Source organism: Hemicordylus capensis, chromosome 1 (assembly GCF_027244095.1).
Source record: "Hemicordylus capensis ecotype Gifberg chromosome 1, rHemCap1.1.pri, whole genome shotgun sequence".
NCBI lineage: Eukaryota > Metazoa > Chordata > Lepidosauria > Squamata > Cordylidae > Hemicordylus > Hemicordylus capensis.
In genome coordinates, this window is record NC_069657.1 from 219,245,285 (window position 1) to 219,262,577 (window position 17,293).

Here is a 17,293-nt window from a genome sequence, read left to right on the forward strand (position 1 = left end):
TACCAGTTGCAACAGGAGTGGTGAAAAAGCAGCCACTAAGGGTGCTGGATATCTTCATTTTGCCATTCATTTTTAACATCACAATGCTAGCGTCATGTTCAAGTGTGTTGAGGTGACATCTGCATGCGATACACAGCGGTGTGTGCTTTTCTCCTAAATTGTATCGAATCCAAATGCAGCTGCAAGAAAGAGGTTGTCATCTTGAGCAGTGGGCTGGTGCCAGGAAAGAGGAGCTGCTTAAGCCTTTCCTCTTCAGTCGTTTGTAAAGCTTGCAGCCTCCCAGAGCTGCTCTTGGTCTTACCAAAAAAAAAAGGCATAATAGAAACATAATCACAAATGTCACACGAGGCTATTCTCACGACCTCCCCAAACTGGGCTAAAGGAGCCTAGCCTGGCTTGGGGAGGTCGTGTGCAGCTCTGGGAGCCCTGCGGCTCATGGCTGCTAGCCCTCCAAAGTACCCCTCCCCTAAAATGAGGTTAGCAGATTACTGGCTCCGTCACAGAGCCGGTAGGGGGTGGCGGGGATTGGGGGGCCACCTGGCCCCCAGAAGTCCCAGGATTGTGAATGTGCGGGGCATTCTGGGGAGATCTCCCTGTCAGGGCCTCTTCATGAGTCGCCGCAGCACGGAGCCACACCACAGCAACTCACGATCATGGAAGTGGGGTTAGCGGAGCTCTCACACCACTAACCTCATTTTAGGGGAGGGGTGCTTAGGTGGGCTAGCCACCACTGAACCACTGGGCCCGTCCGTGAGCCCAATGGTTCTCATGACCACTCGAATGCAGGCTGGGCTCCCTTAGTCCACTTTCGAGCAGTCGTGAGAATAGCCTCACCATCTTTCTGACTGGAGACGATGACTTTGGGTGAGCTTACTCTTGTTTTTCTCTCAAATCGTCACCTGCTCAGCAAGTGGTGTTTTTGTTCCCTTTTTCATAAATAAAAAGAGTGATTATTCTTGATATCTTGATAGTAGGAGCCAAAGCTGCTCCCCACCCGACACCAAAACAGAGAAAATGTTGTTTAAAACTAGAAACATGCCAGAATGGGGTGGAGATATATACGCGCAGACACCATTTTAGAGCTTTGATCAGGCTCTGATGCAGAGATTATTGACATCAGCAGAGGGCTAAGCAGGGGCGTATCAGGGCATGTGCCCCGGGCGCTACTTGAAGGGGACACCATTTTTCAAAATTAATTTAAAAAAAAAAAAATGGCTGCCCAAAACAAAATGGTCACCATGCATGCTCAAATGGCCTCTGTGAGGCCCTAGGCCATGCCAGGCCTCACAGAGGCCATTTGAGCATGTGCGGTGGCCATTTTGTTTTCAGCAGCCATTTAAAAAATTTTTTTAAAGAAATTGCCACTGCACATGCTCAAATGGTCCCTGTGAGGCTCTAGAGGCCAGCAAGGGGGGGACCTTTGCAGGACCCCCCATGGCTTTTATGAAGCCCCCTGAAGGGGCTACAGGTAATTTTTTTAAAAAATAATAATAATATAAGTTGCTGTACACATATTCAGATATGTGACTTGTATGTGACCTTCAGACTTGTAGTTTCCAGCTGATATTATGGTAAAGTTATCTGAAAGATGGGTGTCAGAAGTTTGGACAGGGGGCGCAATTTCAGTGCTTGCCCTAGGCGCTATTTCCCCTAGATACGCCTCTGAGGCTAAGGTACACTGTTCCTGCCAGATGCTATCCTAATGCATGTAGCTCCTGAAGACTGGGCACAGGTGTTGATGCAGCCAAGTAGTCTATTGACCTACGAGAGAACCTCATATCACCCAGTCACCTGACCTACAGAAGGCTCATGTCCATAGACTTTGCATCCTGCAAAGTCAGGAGGCAAAACTAAATACCAACAGGGGAGATTTGGCAGTCAAAGTGATCTTAGGCGATGGAGAAATTCCAAGCCGGGCTGTTAAAGCTTCAGTCGTGTTAGGTGAAGCTTACTTGCCTTTTACGATCATCTTCAGGAAGTCCGCTTCAAATACCTTCTTGCCCAGAAGTTCCGTTGCCAGGGGTTCTCAGTGGTGACTATAATTTTGTGGAAAGGCTTCTCTCAAAAGATTCATCTGTGTTTATTTCTGCTGATTCTTAGGTAATTTTGTAGGCTCCATCTGTTTTGGAAGGCCTTTGGTTAGGTGGAGGAGAGAATGTCTGATCTTGCTGCCATTTTGCAGTTTTCATGTTTATTTAGGTGCTGTTTATTTAGGCTGTTTTATTGTGTGGAATTGTTTAGACTGATGATGTGAACTTCCTGGAGTGTATGTGGAGAGTATAAATGTTTTAAATAAACAAATAGGAAAGCAGGAAATGTAGTGTAGTAACTGGAGCTCCATGCTGAGACACTTTGCCCAGGAAGAGGTAAGGTGAGATGTTAATGCAAGGATATCAGCTAGGCCAGTATCGCAGTGTTCTTTGTTCTGTTTTTTAACTTGCCTCATCCCTTTTATGCATGGGCAGGATCACACCCAAGAAGGATCTGTGTGTTAAAGGATTACACTAATTGAGAAAAGGTTTGAACCACAGAACTATAGAGTGAAATGTACTTCCACACATCAGGCCAAGAAAACATGGCATATGCTCACCTCCCAATTAAAGTGACTGAATGAGGGGCCTGTGCTGAAAGTAGTCTGTAGAAATATCTGAAATGCACCATGACTGAAAGAAGGTACCTCTCAGTAAGAAAATAAGTGTATGTATCAAATGTATAATGAAATTGTCTTAAAAAACTAAAAGAAAACATCTGTTATATACCCATATGGTCTGTTCTCCACCACCAATGGAAAATAAACCATGGAAAATAGTATAGTCTCGATTTAATTACATTGTGTACAAAACAGACCTGAGATGCATTTCCTTTCCTTTGCATCTCAAATTTGTTCATATGTCAAATGGCTTATATATTGAAGACTAAAGCCAGCATATTGAAACTTTTGAAATCTACAGGAGGCCCTCTTTGTGCACAGGGATTCCCTTCTTGCCTATTTCCGCGGATAACAAAACCATGAATAAAGAGACCATAATCCTATGGGGATCAGAGGGTTAGGTTCCTAAGCTCACCACCTAACAAATTCTATGCAACCTTCATGAACCTAATCAAGTCTCCACCGGTCTTGAGCACCATTCCCAGCAAAACCAGAGGAAATCTAGGCTATAAAATTCCATCGTGCTGAAGTGTGCTGAAAATCAGAAGAAAAATCAGGGGAAGCAAAAATAAGCACATTACCTTGCTTTTCAGCTCTCCATCAATGCCCCCCAAACTTTAAAATCCTCCGATTTTTGTTCTTTTTAAAGGTTTTTCATTTTCTATCTTTCTCTTTCTATTTTTCTTTCTCTTCCTCTTCCTCTTTCTTTTCCTTTTTGCAGAAAAGAGTCACAAAACGGTTCCACACTGCAAAATGGCAGCAGGAAATGATGACAAAAGTCATTTCCGGCCATTCAAGAACCACAGATAGGTGAAAATAACCGTATTTTCAGCCCACATGTTAAGCAACTTGGTCCCTATAACCCAACCGCAAATATGCAAAACTGTGGGTGCCAGGACCACGGATAACAAGGGCCATCTGTACAGATGCAGAAGAGGGCAACCAAGATGATCAGGGGCCTAGAGCACCTTTCTTATGAGGCAAGGCTACAACACCTGGGGCTTTTTAGTTTAGAAAAAAGACGACTGCGGGGAGACATGATAGAGGTCTATAAAATCATGCATGGGGTGGAGAAAGTGGATAGAGAGAAATTCTTCTCCCTCTCACATAACACTAGAACCAGAGGTCATCCAATGAAATTGATTGCCAGGAAATCTAGGACCACCAAACGGAAGTACTTTTTCACACAATGCATAATCCACTTGTGGAATTCTCTGCCACAAGATGTGGTGACAGCCAACAACCTGGATGGCTTTAAGAAGGGTTTGGATAACTTCATGGAGGAGAGGTCTATCATCAGCTGCTAGTTGGAGGGCTTAAGACCATCTCCAGCCTCAGGGGCAGGATGCCTCTGAATACCAGTTGCAGAGGAATAACAGCAGGAGAGAGGGCATGCCTGTGGCTTCCAGCGGCATCTGGTGGGCCACTGTGAAACAAGATGCTGGACTAGATGGGCCTTGGGCTTGATCCAGCAGGGCTGTTCTTATGTTCTTATGATAGTAGTTCAGAGCTGTACCAGTTCCAGGCATTATTATCAGTTCTAAAAAAAAAACCCTCAAACTCATGTAGAATAAAAAGCAGGAAGTGTGTGGAAAGCAAAAGGCAGTTCCCATAGTATGTTTCAGTTAAATACAGGAAGAAGAGAAAAATGAAAACTAGGTAATTATGTCTCCAACTTATGATTAAAAGCAGTGTTGCCTCTTGTGATCATTCTAAGGGAGAGTGTGTGTTAACAACGGTTTGTCCTGACACTCAAACATGATGGAATTTTATAGCCTTGATTTCCTCTGAATTTGCTAGGAACATTTTTCAAGACCGGTGGAGACTTGAGCAGGTTCATGGAAGCAGTTTCATGGAGGTTGCATAGAGTTTGTTAGGTGAAGGGTGCACATGTTCATCAGTTGCCTCTAATCTTTTGCCAACCTCCTGGTTTGTTTCATACTAACAGGTGCCTTGTGTTTTGCTGCCAGATTATTCCAGGAGGTCTTCTTCCCCTATCTTTTCTGGGTACTTCATCACCAGATTTAGATTTAACTATTGCCTTGCTTGGAACATTGAGAGCCCTTTCTCATGATCAGTGAGAAAGGGCTAGAGGGCGTGTGGGGAGGAAGGCTTGAAAAGCTTACCTCCTTGATCTTGGTCTGAGTACAGAGATCACGTGCCCAGATGTGCAGCTGTATCCTCTGGCAGCGCAGAGGATCAGGGGCCAGGACACAGCATCCTTGCCTTCAGAACTCCCACAATGCACTGTGCATGTGTGCAGTGCATTGTGGATATCCCCCCAGCAATGGGTGGGAGCCCCACAGCCTCAGCTGTAAGAAGCCGGTGCTGGCAGACGATTAAAAAGTCAGGGCTAAGGGAGCACTTACATTCCTTTGGTTATTTCACAACCAAGAATCCAGCACACATAAAAATTCCTACAAATTCACCAGTTTCCCTGATTCCTTTGGGGGTTGGGTGGTTGTTGGTGCCCATGGGGCCCTACCACTCAACCTACTTTGGTGCCCTCTAGCCCTTAAGATTTCGGCCAAATTGATTTGAATACAAATCAAATCAAATTCAAACTCAAATCGAATGGCAAAAATCGATTCATGCACATCCCTATGAACAAACCATAGCCGAAGTTCAGGGACTACCCAAGATATTTTGCTGCCTGCAGTGAAAAGCAACAGGACATTTCCCACCCCCTACATCTGTGGGTGGGTGCTCAGCATTCTCAGGCCATGCAGCTGGGGCAGTGGCAGCAACACTTAAGCATTCTCGTAAACTGACTGTATCTTTGTTGTAGTGTGTATTTGATCAATGATCCCAATAAACCCGTTCATTCATTCACTCTCATGCTATACCACCAAGCCAGGCAGTGGTGGTGGAGCACTCCTAGTTCAAGGGGCAGGGAAATAGAGGTGCACCTCTGCAGGGCAAGGAAAGGAAAATAAATAGCATGCCCCAGGAGAGTGAGGAAGGGCAGCAGCAGTGGACAGCAGAGTGGTGGTGGTAGCCCAGCACTGGCTGCCCTTTGCCACCCTAAGTGGCTGCCTCACCTTGCTTCATGGAAGGGCTGCCACTGCCTAACCTCTTAACACTTGGGGGAAAGAAATGTCTTCAACTATCACTTAAAAAGCACAAGGGAGAGTCCCGGGGAGCCACCATAAAGGCTCAGTCTCTTGTGCACATCAAACACAAAACTGCAGTCTTAAGCACATTGAAATAAACTGTAAATTGAAATAAGAGACTGACTTTCAAGTTGCTGTGGCTAGGTTGGGCCTCGCCACAGGCCCAAGCTAGGCCTAAGCTGTTGTAATCAAACTGCAGCAAAGGTTTGAGTTGGATTGTGGCTTAGGACTTACTCCATTTTTCGGACTTGTGATAGACCAATTAAGTCAACTGGAGATGGATGGTTGTTTTTAACAGAGTTGGAAGTGATTTGAGAGAGCTATCACTTGCCATGGTGGACACATACTGTACATTTCTATTGACCCATTGTGGTTCCCAGTCTATACTTCTGTAGGCTTTTGAAATAATACCTGCAAAATTCACCAGCAGAGGTGAAAGTAAAATGAGTCATCACACCAGACATAGCAACTCAAATTGCCTCCAATTATTTGGTGGGCGATCTGCCTCCAGCCTCAGAGTGGTTGTGTTGTTTCACCCTTAGATCCTTGTCTGCACTTGATTTGCTATAAATGGCTCCCGGCTAATAAAAGCACAGAAATGCTTCTTGCAAACTGCAGGTGTTTTATGTGACAACATTTCTTTTCCTGCTTATAATCTTAGAACAGATTAAGCATTGTAGATGTCAACTCTCAGCTCAATCTATGGTGTCTTTAGTGTGGAAAGCAAAACCATTTCTAACTTGGCCCGCTGAAAACAGAGCACCGTATAGAGAGTAACATTGGCTCTTAAAACATACAGCATATCATTAGGCTCTGCAAGCTGAGGGCTTCAGCTCAAATGATGTGTTGGAGAATATGCTTCCAGCTGCTTCTAAAGTTATTTGCAATAATAATAAAGCGCAAACCTCTTGTTCACCACCCTTTCCCCCCATCGCCTGGCGGCCTTACCTTCTGGGTGCAAGTAAGTTGGTGGCAAGGATGGCGCTTCTAGCATGAAGGGGTGGTCTCTCCTCATTGCCACTGCTCACGAGAACTTTAAAACAAGGGTGCACCCAGGTGATGGGCAGGGGGGAAGGGTGATGTCAGTGAGTGAGATGAGGCTGGCATCCACATCACAAGGGGACAAATCCGAAAGGAAGGGTCATGGGCCAGACAGGAGACATGGGGCAGGCAGGCAGGTGAAGTGGGCAGGTGAGGTGGGGTGTGTGCAGTGCCCGTATCTGCTGCCCCATGGTGCAGGTGCTGCTCTCCTTGCCTCCTGGGGGAGCTGCCCCTGTTTCTAACATAAGTAGCAGAAATTGAACTGCTGGGTAGAGCAGTGTTTGTGAAGCTAGATACCTGTGGTGGGATATATTCATCTGGCTGGCCTGCCTGAAAAATGATGTACAGGAGGAATAGCAGGGCTGCCAAGAGGAGGTTTGGGCTTGATCCTTCCTAGTGGGGGCGGGGAGCCATGATGTGGAGTAGAAAACTGCTATTTCCCCCCAACATAATGTTAGGGGAAAACCATATTTTTGTCATTATCTTAATGAATCTGTTCATTATCATTGAATCTGTTCAGCTTCATTTCCACTTAGCACCCATACTCTTAGGATGGCTACTCTTAGGATACTGAGCTTTGTGGACCAAGTCTCTGATAACAATAGTGGTGTTCTTACAGTGTTAGAAACAATGGAGGAAATGAAAAGAATGTGTGCATTGTAACCCATTACTCTGTACTTAAGAAGTTAAGGTTCAACGTACTTCAAAATAGATTTAGTCAACATCCCACCAAATTACTAAGAATCATCAGAGGGATTATGTAGTTCTGTGCATATTTTATCTGTGGAAATACACTGTATAGTAATAGTTTATCTGTATTAGCCTGCAGTTGACAAATGTTTGGGTTTGTGTTATTCTTGTGTGTACCAAGTTGTGGTTTATCCACTTGACTTTAACAACATGCAATAATTTGAAAACTATAGAATGAAAAATCTTTTAATACTTCTAACATATTTTTAAAGTGATGTTGAATAGATCTGTATTGTAAAATGTGGGGCCCTAACATTTTATTTAACATACTTATTATTTAACATATTTTTATACCACCCAAAATGCAAGTACTCTGGGCAGTTTTGACTAAAGCATAGAAATTTTTGCTAGAGTTGACTGATTCTCTTATAACTTTTCCCCTTTGTTTTTGCGCATCTAAACCATTTTACCAGAAAAACTACTCTGGATTTGTCCAATTGATTTTCTTTATATTCTGTGCTTAGTCTTCTTTCCATCAAGCTTTATTTTTGCAGCCAGAATGAAAATGAGGCATAAGCTGGTTTGCTATGCAAATCCTGGGCATTGTGCAAACAGAATATAGTGAAACAATGTTGTATACTGAAGCAATGGTGTATATTGAATAATGGAACAATGTTGTATATTGAAGCATTGCAAAAATATGTAATGTAACAGCTTCCCTCCTGGGATCATAACTGAAAAGAGAGCCTGACTGCAGTTTTTTTCTAGCCGGGCTGCACTTTTATTCATCAGCAATTTGACAAAGCTTCTAATCACTTTTCTAGATCTGCAGTCATGCATAGATTTGCATTAAGCACACAAGTAATTCTTTGTCCCTTGATCTGCACATTCTATTGAACAAATGCAAAATGTGTGTATTGAAGATGCCCCTTTTACCTTGTGATTAAAATAAGGTTTTGCCACAGATAGCTTTTTAACATGGCATTTGATCAAATAATATTTACATTTTTTCAGGATGCCTCTGAATACCAGTTGCAAGGGAGTAACAGCAGGAGAGGGGGCATGCCCTCAACTCCTGCCTGTAGGCTTCCAGTGGCATCTGGTGGGCCATTGTGTGAAACAGGATGCTGGACTAGATGGGCCTTGGGCCTGATCCAGCAGGGCTGTTCTTATGTTCTCCAATGGTAAGAGTTTGGATTTTTGTTAGTGCCGTTTCTGAATTCCTCTCAACTTGCAGCAATCATCATATGGCCTTTCAAAAGCCTTACTTCAATAAGTTGTGGGCAACAGCCAAGAACTGTTGGCTGTTGCCCATGTTGACCCATCAAAAGTCAATGAAAACATTTCCTGCACCTGTTTTCTGGCTTTGACCAGAACTCCTGGATGCTTTCTGATACAGTAGTCACCGTGGTAGAATGTTGCAGGTAATCCAAAGATGCTATGTACAAGTTGATCTTCATCCAAGATTATCTGTGTAAGGTGAGGTTCTCTCACACATTTCCCAGCATTTCTTGATTGGGAAGCAAAAGGATTAGGTAGTTAGATGGCCAATAAAGGATATGATGACCAGAGGCAAAGGAAGACAAGGTTTTTGTAGCAGAAGGAATTTTTGAAGGTGCAACTTTCTGTTGAGTTTCATATATCTTGGGCCTTGTGTGAGGCACTTCTGTCCCAAAAAGAAACAATATAGGAATGAGGATCTTGTGGCAGGGCACGGAACAATTACTCTCCATATCAAATTACTATGGCCCTGTATAACTTTGCCAAATTTTGTACAAGATAAAGATCTTGACCTTTATTTCTTATGTGGGATTTAAAAAAATTTTTTGCTGGCTTCTACTATCATAATGGTTCCAAGGTTCAGCTCCTAAATACTTCCCGCTGTGCAAGAATGAAAGGAAGTAATTATAAACCCCTCTCTGCTCTAATCATATTTAGGCCACCAATTAGAACCGTCCACTGCTGATTACTGACTTCAAGATTCAGGTTGTCTTTTGTTTGTTTGTTTACAGTTCTAAATAATGTTTCCATGCATGCTGACTCTCACAGTGTTGCTTGGGGAGTATCGTATGGGGGTAGGCAAACAGCAGCACATCCCTGTGCTACAGCAGCACTTTATCACACTACCCTGGCACTGGTTAGCCAGTGGGACATGGAGGAGGAGGAGGAGGAGGAGGAGGAGGAGGAGGAGGAGGCATCAGCCGCTCCAGCAGCATTGCCATGGAGCAGGGCATTAGAAGCAGTCTTGCCTGCCAGATGGATGGGCAACCACCACCCTAGAATGTGGCACCCATTCCAGCAATGGGCATCCACCCCAATCCTCACACCCTGCTCCCCATGTGGAAGTGAACTCTGATGTTACTCAGGGGACAGCCTGTGTTTCCAGCAGAAGCAGGAAGCAGAGCGGCAGGCCGTGGAACTGGGTGGTTTGAAGCCTGGAGAGCCACTCCTCCACAATAATGCTTTAAGACGCTTTTGTACAGGCTGGAGTAAAGTGCACCTATCAGGAAGGAAGGGCAGTTTCTCACTGAGACTGAAGAATGGTTTGAGGAATGCCAGCTGTGGCAGCACTAATGTGGAACATACGCTCAAAATAGGTTTCATTAATTTTGAACAGAGTAAAAATTTGAGGGCAAGGGTGCTTGACTCATAATAAAAACAAATGTTGCAGGCAGTGGAAATTAGAGCGGAACCAAATGTTACCAGGAGCTTTCCCAGACAGCAGGCTTTACTGCGGGTTGCCCCAAAAAACCAACACAAAAAGGGGATTTTTTAAAATCCCGGATATAAATTGGGCTACACTCTTACCACACGATGAAAAACCCAAATTGTATGTGAAGTGCTCCCTGATAGCAGCTTGCAGGGTAAATTTGGCCAATATGTGAATGCACACCTCCATTCCGGAGGAGATGTGAACTATAAGCCCTGTGTGGGGAACTTCCAGGGGATTCAAAAAAATAAAAATCAAAGCAAAAATAAAATCAAGCTTTTGGCTTGAATTTATTTGGCAGGGTTGAATGATGAAAGAAAGGTGAAACTGGCTTTCCTTTTTTGACAGCTTCCCTCTTTTCACGGCCGCTACCGGTTTCATAGTGGATTTTTCCACCAGGAAGCTCTTCCTCTGCACCTACGATTCACTGAAATGTCCCTTCCTTTGCTGCGTGTGAATGGGTTTGTCATTTTTGCTCAGCACCCATGAAAATGCTTGTTAGGAGCACATTGTGGGAACTTGGGAACTTGGTCATTTTGTTGTGTACTTCATTGGTATCCCTAATAGAAAGCCATGGCAACCTCTCCCATATTCAGTTTGACAATACTTAATAATATATGATTGAGTCAGTCAATGAAGAACGGAAAGTTCTGTTCTCCTTTTAGATCCATCCAGTCCCCTCTAGAATATACTATATAATCATCCTATATTTAAAATATGTTTATACCATCAAGATGTGTTTTCAAGATGTTATTTTAGCTGATTTTTATTTACATTAGTCCGGTAGAACTATAGTTTAAAATATTGGGTTTTTGCTGATGAAAGGTAAAAACAGATGACAGATTTTGAAGCTGTCAATGAGGAAGCTGTTTACATTGTTTTAACTAAAGCCCATCATAGCTGCCAAGTTCAAGGTCCGCCATATGGTGAGACAGCCAGCTTTTGGCTTTTTCCGAGCAACACGACGCCAGCCCAAATTAGCCATCCCCATGCTAAGCCTGGATCCTGCCTGGGCTGATTTCATGCTATCTGAGAACTCTGACCCCTTGCCAAACATGCAGTAGCTGCTGAATTGGCTATGGGGAAACACTCCACATTCACTGGAGATTTCAGTCCCATTTCCTGCTTCTAAAGCCCAAGTATCCTTTTCAGAACAAAGACAGACGTTGATATTTAAAGAGAAGTCACAGCAGGTTCTTCACTCTCAATGTGAGCCTAATTTCTCTTTGACTTTGCAGTTTGCATGACAGATGGACATACCAGCAAGCCTAACTTTGGTTCAGCCACACTTGAACTAACTTTCTGCTCTGGCAGGTCTGCCCAGCTCCCCCTCACCCCCGTCATCCTCCACTAGCTTGTGTTGCAGGCTTTCAGAACCAGGTTTTGTTTTGTTTTGTTGCATTCAAAGCTCAACTCTAGAGGAAAACTTTTGTATTGAATGCAGTGGAGGTGCACTGCTCTGGCCCTGCTGCTCTACAAAAGATACATCTTATTTACTCTTAGTCCTAAATAATGTTTGGATACAAATACCAGTGTGTGCTATGTAACATAACTTTCCCAAATTTGTTCATCAAAATATTAAGAACTTTGCCATTAAAATTCATTTTTTAGCCTAATGTCCAGTAGGCTTATGAGATCACCCGACATTCTGTTTGTGTGTCCATGTGTCCATCTGTTTGTCCCCCCACCACCATGTGTCCCCCCACCATCAATGCCCCTGCTAACTGAGCAAAGAGGCACCTTTTTAAAGTGGTGATTCTCTTTATTTAGCAGGGGGAGAGTAACTGGCCCGATCCACCCCCAGCACAGTCCTTCCTCCAGTGACTGTTGCTGGTATCTATCTTGTGTTTCTTTTTAGAATGTGAGCCCTTTGGGGACAGGGTTCCATCTTATTTGCTTGTTATTTCTCTGTGCAAACCACCCTGAGCCATTTTTGGAAGGGCGGTATAGAAATCAAATTAATAATAATAACTTCGCAATGCCTGGACCGATATGAACCAAATTGGGTACAATTGTACGGACACATAGGGACTACTCAACGTCATAGTTTGTGATGATGTCATCCACCCCAATCCAAGATTGTGGACATGTAAACTTTTGAGGTGCATGTGGGCTAACTTGTGGACCATCTAACCAATTTGAACCAAATTTGCTACAGCTGTAGGGACACAAAGGGATGCCCAAATGGCGTGGTGTGTGATGACATCATCCACTCCAATTCAAGATGGCAGCTGTGTGAAAATCTGAGGTGCAAGCAAGCTAATTTGTGGACTGGCTAACCAATTTAAACCAAATTTGGTGGCACTGAGTGACACCTAGGGACTGCCTAACCTATTTAAATCAAATTTGGTACAGCTGCAGCGAGTGACACACAGGGACACCTCAATGGCATAGTTTGTGATGGTGTCATCCACACTGATTCAAGATGGTAGATGCATAAACCTTTGAGGCGCAAGTGGGCTAACTTGTGAACCGCTTAACCAATTTGAACCAAATTTGCTACAGCTGTAGGGACACACTGGGATGCCCTAATGGCATGGTATGTGATTATGTCATTGGCTCCAATTAAAAATGGGGGGAGCGTGAACATCTGAGGCACAAGCGGGCTAGTTTGTGGACTGCTTAACTCATTTGAACCAAATTGGGTACTGTTGCAGTGAATGACACACAGGGACACGTCAGTGGTGTAGTCTGTGATTATGTCAACTATGCTGATTCAAGATGGCAGAACCATAAACTTTTGAGATGCAAGTGAGCTAACTTGTGAACCGCTTAACTGATTTGAATCAAATTTGCTACAGCTGTAGGGACACCTCAATGGTGAAGATTGTGATGATGTCATCCACCCCAGTTCAAGATAGCTGACATGTAAACTTTTGAGTCGCAAGTGCACTAATTTGTGGACAGTCTAACCGATTTGAACCAAATTTGCTACAGCTGAATGGACACATAGAGATGCTCCAATGGTGTAGTTTGTGATGATGTCACCCACTCTAATCCATGATGTTGGATGCATAAATTTTTGAGGCACAATTGCATTAACTTGAGGACTGTCTAACTGATGGAACAGCTGTAGTGAGTGACACACAGGGACACCTCAATGGTGCAGTTTGTAATGATGTCATCCACCATGATCCAAGTTGGCAGATGCATGAACTTTTGAGGAACACACAAGAGATCTAACGTGTGGACCTTGATTTGTACCAGATTTAGTCCAGATGTAGAGATAGTGACAGGAAAGTAGGCCGATTAGTTCTTACTAGAACAACTTGTTTTCTTTAAGGTAAATGGCCAGCATGACATGAAACTTCCCATTGTCCTAACGCTCCACCTGGGACTGCTGCAGCCTCATGAACAGCCCTGATGCTGTTCAGATTCAGTGGTTGCAAAAGTAGCACTACTGTAGTTTGTCCTATTCACTTGCACAACTGCTATTTCTCAACAGCATTGTGCACAATTGCACAATGAATTGCACTTGGCAAATTGTGGGATTCACAGTGGCTGGGACAACGATCAATCTGCCCTGCTCCATGCTGCACGGATCAGGGCTGGTCGTGTGGGAGCACAGAGCACGCTCCCACCAAGCAGCAGAGAATCGTCTGGGGGGAAGGCAAAGTTTGTGAAGCTTCCACCCCCCACACACACCAGCCTGGTAGGTTGCCTGAATGGCCCCAGTGCCGGCCAATGTCTTTCATATCAAGTGGATGATGCCAGATTACTGCTGTTAAGGTAAATATATAGGACCAACTTTATCCCCATCTCTGAAGAGCATTCAAGACAAAGATGATAGCAGTTGTGGAAAGTAGGGATGTGCATAGGGATGTGCATGGACCAGGCCGGAGGCCATTCTACAGGCCTCCGGACTGGTCCGGACACGGGCGGTTCGGTTCGGCAAGTTTTGGGTGGGGGGTTCCATTAAGGGCGGGGGGGCTTTACTTACCCCTCCCAACAATGGCGCTGTATTTACTTGAGCAATCGGGCGGCAGGATACCTCCCTGCCGCCCGCTTCAATCCCCGCTTGGCTCTGTTAAGAACTAAAAACCGGGCAGCAGGATACCTCCCTGCCGCCCCCTTCAAACCCAGCTTGGCCAGCGGCTGCCCCCTTCAATCCCTCTGCTGCCCCCAATCCCCCTGCCGCCGCCTTCAATCCCGTTCTCAATAGAAATTGGGTGGCAGGATAACTCCCTGCCGCCCCTTTGCCTGCTCAAAAGCCAAGCCGGCAAAGGGGCGACAGGGAGTTATCCTGACACCCGATTTCTATTGAGAATGGGATTGAAGGGGGCGGCAGGGGGATTGGGGGCAGCAGAGGGATTGAAGGGGGCGGCCGCCGGCCAAGCTGGGTTTGAAGGGGGCGGCAGGGAGGTATCCTGCTGCCCGGTTTTTAGTTCTTAACAGAGCCAAGCAGGGATTGAAGTGGGCGGCAGGGAGGTATCCTGCTGCCCGATTGCTCAAGTAAATACGGCGCCATTGTTGGGAGGGGTAAGTAAAGCCCCCCCGCCCTCAATGGAAACCCCCCCCCCCAGTGCCGTACCGCAGCTCCGCGGTTCCGTGCACACCCCTAGTGGAAAGGAGGGGAGATGGTATGTTTGCATTCAAGAAGATGGATTACTTTTATCCCTTCCTGTCCTGCCATCACTTGAAGCTCATTTGGCGGGAACACATGATAGGACCTTTCCTGTTGCTGTGCCTAGAATTTGGAACTCTCTGCCCCAGAAGATCCACCTGGTTCCCTCCTTGATGATATCCTGTCAGACTTTTGGCCTGCTGGATGTTTGACTGGATTCTGCCTGGCTTCCTGCTTGCTATTGCTTGTCCCTGTCTTTTGCTTGTTTATTATTCATATCACACTTTATCACAAACCTCAAGGTGGCTAATGACAATTAAAATACAATATACAAATACAACATCATAAAACATATATAAAACTATTAAAAGCAACATATCACAACCAAATGAGAAAGGCATAAATTCAATAACCAAAGCAGCAAACCAGGACAGCAGTCAGCCCAAAGCCATGAGAGAGCAGAACTGCAAGTTAGACATGGTTGAGAGGGAACAAACAGCCCCAGGAGAGCATTCTACAATCTGGGGGCAATAACAGAATCTGGGGGCAATAATGTGGGCCCTGTCCCACATGCATGACAACTGAGCCTCCTTTGGTATTCACATCTGGAGCAGAACCCCCTCTGCTGATCTCGTGTGGTGGACAAACACCTGAGGGAAAAGGCAGTCCTCAAAATACCTGGGGGGCAGTGTTCCCTCTAACAGGGATTCCCAGATGTTGTTGACTACAACTCCCAGAATCCCCAAGCAAAAGCCATTGTAACTGGGGATTCTGGGAGTTGTAGTCAACAACATCTGGGACTCTCTGTTAGAGGGAACATTGCTTGGGAGCCTAAGTTGTTAAGGGCTTGAAAGGTAATCACCAGCACTTGAATTGGGCCTAGAAACAGACAGGCTGCCAGTGCACTCTGCAACGTGGTCCCTTACTACAGTCTCAAGGAGAACCCTGGCAGCTGCATTTTGTGCTAGCTGAAGTATCTGGATAGTCTTCAGGGATGGCCCCATGGAGAATACGTTGCAGAAATCCAAACACAATGTGATTAAGTTGGGTAACTGTCCAGATCTTCCCTTTCCAGGAATGGGTGCTGCTTTTGCCCCAGCCAAATCTGTGCAAAGGCACTCCTGGCCACAGCTGTAACCTGCACCCAGGAGCAACACCAGGTTCAGGAACCACCACCCCCAAACTTTGAATCTGTTTTTTCAGAGGAAGTACATCTCTATCCAGAACAAGATAATAACCCAATCCCAGATCAGCCCCTCTAAAAGCACCTCCATCTTGACAGGATTAAGCCTCAGCGTGTTGGCCCACATTCAGCCCATAATGGCCTCTAAAAGATAATTGTTATTGTCAAATGTCCTTAAGCTAAGGAGGCATATGTCTTTCTTTAATTTCAAGCAGTTTCTGTGATCATTGAGCTGGAAAAGATCTAAGGCACAGGTCGACAGCCTGTGGGGCATGCATACCAGAAGTGGCATACAAAATGATTTTGAGTGGCACTCATATGGCTAGTCAATATGGCCAATCAGGCCCATCCTTAGGGTAGGGCAGATTGGAGCAATTGCCCTAGGCCACTGCCCCTCCCATGAACTGTACCCACTGGCTGTGAAGAAAAGCCGATGGGGATGGTGGGACAGCTGGAAGGGAAGGGAGAGACACAACTAAGCAGCTGAAGGTTAGGAGGTGAGTGGGCACCACCATTGATGCTGCTGCTGCTGACAGGCCACTCTTCCCCTGGATGGATGGCCATGGCCATGCTGTGTCCGCTGGGAGTCACCAGTGCTGGGACCTGGCTGCTGGGGTGGGAGGCTGGTGTAGAGACTGGTTCTGGGGCCCATGCACACATGGCCGGAGGGGTCTGTCCCAGTGTCGGTGGTGGCTGGCTGGCTGGCTGGCTGGCTGCTGCTGCCGCCATGGGAGGAAGATGAAGAGTCCCTGGCCTTTGGCCTCCTGCTCTGCCACTCTTTCCTTCTCCACCACCGCCTCCTTCACCTTCTTTGATTCTGCTGCTGATGTGCCCTGACTCCCCTATAGCAGCAAAAATGGTTGAGGCAGCACTGAGTCCCTGCTCTGCCCTATCCTCCTTTCATGGTTATCCTGGTTAAATGCAGTTTAACTCCAACGGTTTTACCAGGACTGCCCAGAAAATCTGAATTCTCACAATCAGCTCCACAGGACTCAGCAATCCTGGTTAACTTACCAGGATCATCATGATGGTGTGAATGCAGACAGACACACACACACCATCTAAACATTAAAAATATATTAATGGCATATGAAACCATAAATTAGAGTGAATAAATGAAGACTCCGTGGTGCACCACTTCGGGAAGGCTGCCCACTCCTGATCTATGGGGTTAAGAATATCATGACCAGAGCAGGGAGCTCAGCTAGATAACTCCTCAGATCTTTTCTAGCTCTATGATCACAGAAAGTACTTTGAAAATTAACTCATGCTTTTTTTTTTAAACTAGAAGCCACTTCACATTACATTTCCTATTCATAGTTCATTGCTATGTATCAGGGGC

The 17,293-nt window shown here is 45.3% G+C and overlaps 1 protein-coding gene across 10 annotated transcripts in view; it reads left to right on the forward strand.

Annotated features, from left to right (window-relative positions):
• The window catches only part of SPATS2L (spermatogenesis associated serine rich 2 like), a 189,627-nt gene that overhangs the window by 159,952 nt on the left and 12,382 nt on the right, over window positions 1-17,293 (forward strand). The gene's annotated exons all lie outside the window — the stretch shown is intronic.